Genomic DNA, 6686 nt, shown 5'->3' on the forward strand with positions numbered 1-6686 from the left:
GACCAACTTGGATGTACTGCCTTGATTAATTCTCGTCACTGGCTTGTTTAAACAGTCAAAGTTAATCCATTCTGTAGATGTAAATGCTACACCTCCACGCTACCTTTTTATCTCTCTCTCTCTGGAGTAATCAGACTATATTGTTTCTCTGAGTAGCATTATCATCATTTCTTTTGCCTCCTCTCCAACCATATTCCCGTCTTTCTGTCTCTGAATTATAAACCTCTTAGTCTCTCTGTCTGCTCATTTTGTTTCCAATTTTGCTTCCTCCCCACCCTGTTATTTCTCTCTTTGTATATGCTCTTCCATCAGCACTGCATACACCCAACTCCTTATTTGTAGCTGGGAATTCTGGTTCTATGCTTTAGACTGTTCTTTGTCTACTGGGTTTTTTTTTTCTTTTTTAGGTATTTTTATTTTTATTATGTGTCTTCCATCCTTCCGATTTTTTTTATGTCCCTTCCTTTTTTTTTTTTTTCTTTTTCCCTTTTGGTTTGCGTGTGTGTTGGATTTGTCTGTGCATTTGTGTGTCTTTGCTCCCTGTGTGTTTGTCTGTCTGTTTTCTTTCCAGGGCTACCTCAAGAAACAAGCCAAAGTACACATGGTAGAGAGTCCCAAATACCACTACGAGTAGGGAAATAAAATCACCAAGGTCTCAACAAGATAGACCAAGAGACACCAATCAAAAAACACTCCCTGAACAGACATGCCCTAGACAGTCAAAGAGCCTTCTTTGGTACAGCAGCATTCGCAGGTGGAGAGTGCGTAACAAGCTTTTAAAACTAACAAGAGATAGAAAGTTAACCAAAATGGCGAAACAGAAGAACTCTCCTCCAAAGAAATTCCAGGAAGAACTGACAGCTAAAGAACTGCTCAAACAGATATAAGCAAAATAACTGAACAAGAATTTAGAACAATAATCATAAAATTAATCGCTGGCTTGAAAAAAGTATGGAAGACATCAGAGAAACTATTGCTACAAAGACTCTGAACCTTAAAAATAGTTGTGATGAATTAAAAAATGCTGTAAATGAGATACATAATAAAATGGAGGCGTCCAATGCACGGATTGAAGAGGGAAAAAAAGAGAATAAGTGATTTAGAAGACACAATTATAGAAAAAGAAGAAGCTGAGAAAAAGAGAGATAAATTAATCCAGGAACACGAAAGGAGAGTTCGAGAGCTCAGCGATACAATCAAATGGAATAATATCTGTATCATAGGAATTCCAGAAGAGGAAGAGAGAGGGAATGGTGTTGAAGGAGTTCTTGAACAAATTATAGCAGAGAACTTCCCGAATCTGGGGAAGGAAACAGACGTTGAAATCCAAGAGGCACAGAGAACTCCCCTCAGATGTAACATGAATTGATGTTCTGCACAACATATCATAGTGAAACTGGCAAAATATAAGGACAAGGAGAGAATTCTGAAAGCAGCTAGGAATCAAAGGGCTCCAACATACAAAAGGAAACCTACCAGAGTGGTGACAGACCTGTCTACTGAAACTTGACAGGCCAGAAAGGAATGGCAAGAAATCTTAAATGTGATGAACAGAAAAAATATGCAGCCAAGAATCCTCTATCCAGCAAGCCTGTCATTCAGAACAGAAGGAGAGATAAAAGTCTTCCCAAATAAACAATAATTGAAAGAATTTGTCACCCCTAAACCAGCCCTACAAGAAATCCTGAGGGGGACTCTGTGAGGGAAATCTTGCAATGAACACAGGACACCAGAGACGCCACCACAAGCATGATTCCCACAAAGGACACAATGTCTCTAAACCCATATTTTTCAATAATAACACTGAATGTAAAAGGACTAAATGCCTCAAAATGCAACCCTTCTGGAAAACAGTATGGAGATTCCTTAAAAAATTAACAGTAGAACTCCCCTATGACCCAGGAGTAGCACTGGTAGGAATTTACCCAAAGAATACAGGAGTGCTGATGTATAGGGGCACATGTACCCTAATGTTCATAGCAGCACTCTGAATAACCAAAACATGGAGAGAACCTAAGTGTCCATCAACTGATGAATGGATCAAGAAGATGTGGTTTATTTATACAATGGAATACTACATGGCAATGAGAAAGAATGAAATCTGGCCATGTGTAGCAACATGGATGGAACTCGCAGGTGTTATGCTGAGCAAAATAAGGCAGAGAAGGACAGATACCATATGTTTGCACNACAGACACATGAAATGATGCTCAGCATCCTTTCTCATCAGGGAAAAACAAATCAAAACCACACTGAGATACTACCTCATGCCGGTCAGAGTGGCTAAAATGAACAAATCAGAGGACTCTAGATGCTGGCAAGGATGTGGAGAAATGGGCACCCTCCTACACTGTTGGTGGGAATGTAAACTGGTGCAGCCCCTCTGGAAAAAGGTGTGGAGAGTCCTCAAAAAATTAACAATAGAACTCCTCTATGACCCAGCAATAGCACTGCTAGGAATTTACCCAAGGGATACAGGAGTGCTGATGCATAGGGGCACATGCACCCCAATGTTCATAGCAGCACTCTCAACAATAGCCAAAACATGAAAAGAGCCTAAGTGGCCATCAACGGACGAATGGATTAAGATGTGGTTTATCTATACAATGGAATACTACATGGCAATGAGAAAGAATGAAATCTGGCCATGTGCAGTAACATAAATGGAACTTGAGGGTGTTATGCTAAGTGAAATAAGTCAAGACAGAGAAGTACAGATACCATATGTTTGCACATATAGGTGGATTAGGAGGAACTTTACGGAAGACCATGGGGAAGAAGAAGAGGAAAAATAGTTGGAGAGAGGGAGGGAGGCAAACCATGAGAGACTCTTGAATGCTGAGAACAAACTGAGGGCTAAAGAGGGTGGGGAGAGGGGAAGGGGGTTGATGGGCATGGAGGAGGGCACTTGTTGGGATGAGCACTGGGTGTTATATGGAAACCAACTTGACAATAAACTATTAAAAATAAAAATAAACACTATATTGAGATACATGCATTAAAACCTTAAGTTATGGAAAATATGAATTGGTTCTGGTCAGGAATATAAAATATATTTAAAAATCAGACTCTTGAATGCTGAGAACAAACAGAGCTGATGGAGGTGGGGGAGGGGGGAAGGGGGGTGATGGGCACGGTGGAAGGCATTTGTTGGGATGAGCACTGGGTGTTATATGGAAACCAACTTGACAATAAACTATTTAAGAAAGAAAAATAAATAAATAATAAAACTTTTCATAGCTTCAATTACCCTTAAAGAAAAAAAAACCTAATGCCCTAAACAAACAAAAACAGACAAACAAAAACAGCCCCACAAAAACTATACACTACATTGTCAGAAAAGTTGTCATGCTCTATGAGCAACTTTTTCTGGCATAATAAAAATATGTATTGTATCCAATTTTTGTCCATAAATGGTAGTTTAGCTTATCTAAGTATGGAAATGTTTTAATATCAAGCTTTTCACAGATATGGCACTAAGTGGATGTGAGGTAGGAGCAGGGGCAAGAATATCGCATTGCATGGAATATACTTTGGAACTATAGCCAATTTGGCTTATAGACATTTTAGCCTCTGTTCTATTCTGTATATTAATAAACAATGGTTTTTATCAGCCAATAGCTGGGGCATATTCTGGACATAGCAGAATTCTATAAGCTTGTGATATAGATTTTTTTCATGTATTCATCATTGGTGATATCAATGTAGGTGAATTGTCCAACAAAGGTCAGAGAGCTGTTTCATTTCTAATCTAGTTTCATACTGAAACTTAGAAATAAGACCCAAAGGGAAAAAAAGGAGGATGAAATATCCTTTTTTCAATGAAGAAGATTTCTTCCTTCATTCTTAGTCAATTAAAATCATTCATGCTTAGAGAGGGTGAAACATTTCATCCCAAGCTAACAAATATTAGTAGATGCTAAAAGGGGCCTTTTCCAACTGCTAGTATTACCTATGGATGAGATCAGTCATGTAGGAATTCACAAAATGAGAGATATAAACTATGGCATTATCTGACTAATCCCACTTCCTTTATGCTAAACCATTCAGGATGGATGATTGCCTATTGTTTTAAAGATCTCAAGAAGCGTATAATGCATTTCAGTATTTCATCAATCTTTCCTCTTTATCTAAAAATCACATTTCCTATTTCCACTTAAGTGAATCTCTTCTTGTTTTATAACACATGTACATTATTTTTCAATGTTCTTTTCATAGAAGCTTTTTATTATATTGGGAATTGCAATCTAACCAGTCCTTAACCTTTCATTGTGTAAGCTAAACAACCTTAATTCCTTTAACATTCCTAAAATAATATATTACCTATTACACCAACTATTTCTATTATTCTCTGACAAAATTCACCAGTTCTTCATATGCTTTAAAAATGTTCAACTAAAATTTCACATAAGGTATATATAAAAACTACAGTATCCAGAGCAAAGAATGAATCTAGAACATGGATTATAAAGAAATGGTAGGTCTGGTCATGAGGGACATGAAATAAGCTTAGCAAGAATTTTAATTAAAAAAAATTTGATAGCATATAGCAATATTATAAAGTGATGTGTTATTTTATTAAAATATTGCTATATGCTATTAACATGATAGCTGTCACCATAAAAACAAATTTAGAATTTTTAAGTTTATAAATTAAAAATCAAATAGCATATACTGAAAAGCATTATTCTTGAGGTGAAATCAAATTAACAAATCATCCTCTATCTTACTTGATGTGGAAATATTTTTTATAATGCCACTGAGTCACTTAAGCATCAATTTCTACATAATAACCCTCAATGTCAGCCTACTGAGGCTTTTATCTATCATGGCAACAAAAAGCAGAAAATGAGCATACCATATATATTAGAGTTAATTTATAAGACAGAGAAATATATAACAGGCCTGAGATATTGGGAGCATCAAAGCATAACAATGACAATGTTAAATAAACAATAGCAAAGATGAATTAAATCAATTGAATCAAGGTTATTTTGAAAGCGAAATTTAAAATGCTGATATAACAATTACATCATCTATAAAAGTCTTGAAACATTATAAATACGTATAATAGCAAACACCCGTGTTCCTGATTTAAGGGGCATATTTATAGTGTTTCACCAATAAATAATCTGAGTTTCTCTTAAGGTATGTGTGTGTGTGAACATACATATTCTCATTTGGAACAGGCACAGCATTAAATCAAGATTTCAGTATCAGAATCATTAAATCTTTGTGGAATAAATTGGGTTGATTTTCATTATATGTAATAATATATACATGTGTTTATGTATGTATATATGTATTGTAAAATAAATATGAGCACAAGATAAAAAATCAAAGCAATACATAAAGGCATTGATTTAAAAATACAATAATATTTCTTATTGATGCTTACAACAGAACAGTGAACTAGATATTCTGAACAGAAAAAAAAAGAAAAAATAGAAAAAGAAAAAGAAAAATTCCAGTGCAAAATACATAGATGTTGCTTAAAGTATTAAAAATGTACTTTTAAGTACATTGCTGATCTTTCAAGAAAGTGAAATGCCCAAGGGCCACAAAATATAAATAAGGAGTTGAAACAAGTATGGTAAGTGAAATACGGGCTGTCCATACCAGAAAGAAAAAGGTTCAGAGGTAAATGCCAATCCCAACAAAAATCAGAAATTAGATTTAAGACTTATACAAAGTGAGGCACTGCTGAACTGGAATCCTCAGCAAAAATCCAGATCTTTGAGAAGTATGCATTCAATGAAATGGTTTTGTGTGACTTTTGTTTATTTGCTTCCATGAGAAGGTAGGATAATTATTTAACAAGAAGGTAAAAGAAGAGGGTAATACTTATTTCGGTAGAAGCAGGACACTAACTCTTAACCCCCAAATATATGGGGCATGGAAGTACAAATATTTGACACTTAATTGGAATGTCAGAGAAGTGGTATCTTCTGGGGAGAGTCAAGTTTATATTAAAACAAGCAGGCAGGTGGAAAACCCAGAGAAAATGTTGAAGACTGAAGACTGATGGAGACAGGATGAGACATTTTTGAATTTCACCTACACAGCCCTTTTCATGGGGAAATATCTATGATTTTAAAACTGAGTGATGTTAAGTATAAACATATAAGTGTAACAATAAAATGCTATTGTTGAAACAAGTTTCTGTCTTTATATACATAATGTACATATTCCAATGAGACGTAAATACATAGTATTGTCGAGTAACAGTTAATCCTAAATCAACTAGGATGTTTGAATATCATATTCAGACATTCCATCCAGAGTTTTTCTCCCTAATGTTAGTAAGTCAAGAGAACAATGAGAGATATAGAGAAATACAAGAAAAGCCTTGTATGGATTATCCATATATAAATAATTAAAAGTCAATTGTTTCTCTTAATTTCACCCACATGATATAGACAAACTTATTTATTTCTTTTTTCTGAAGAGATGAAAACACATAGAAAATCTATTATTCGCTGTGGAACTGTGATGTTTAATACAGAAGATACAGCTATGTTAAAAACTGAGTAATTCTAACCTGTCTTCTTCTATGATGTTGATATGAGGCATTTTTCTATTTTATTATTTCTTGTTATAGTAACTTTATGATTTTGCCCAGCTAGCAATCTTAGTAATTCTTTTATCCAGTGATTGAATTCTTTTAGAGGGAATGAGAAAGATTG

Source organism: Hyaena hyaena, unplaced genomic scaffold (assembly GCF_003009895.1).
Source record: "Hyaena hyaena isolate Hyena2069 unplaced genomic scaffold, ASM300989v1 scaffold_1567, whole genome shotgun sequence".
In the NCBI taxonomy this organism is placed as follows: Eukaryota; Metazoa; Chordata; class Mammalia; order Carnivora; family Hyaenidae; genus Hyaena; species Hyaena hyaena.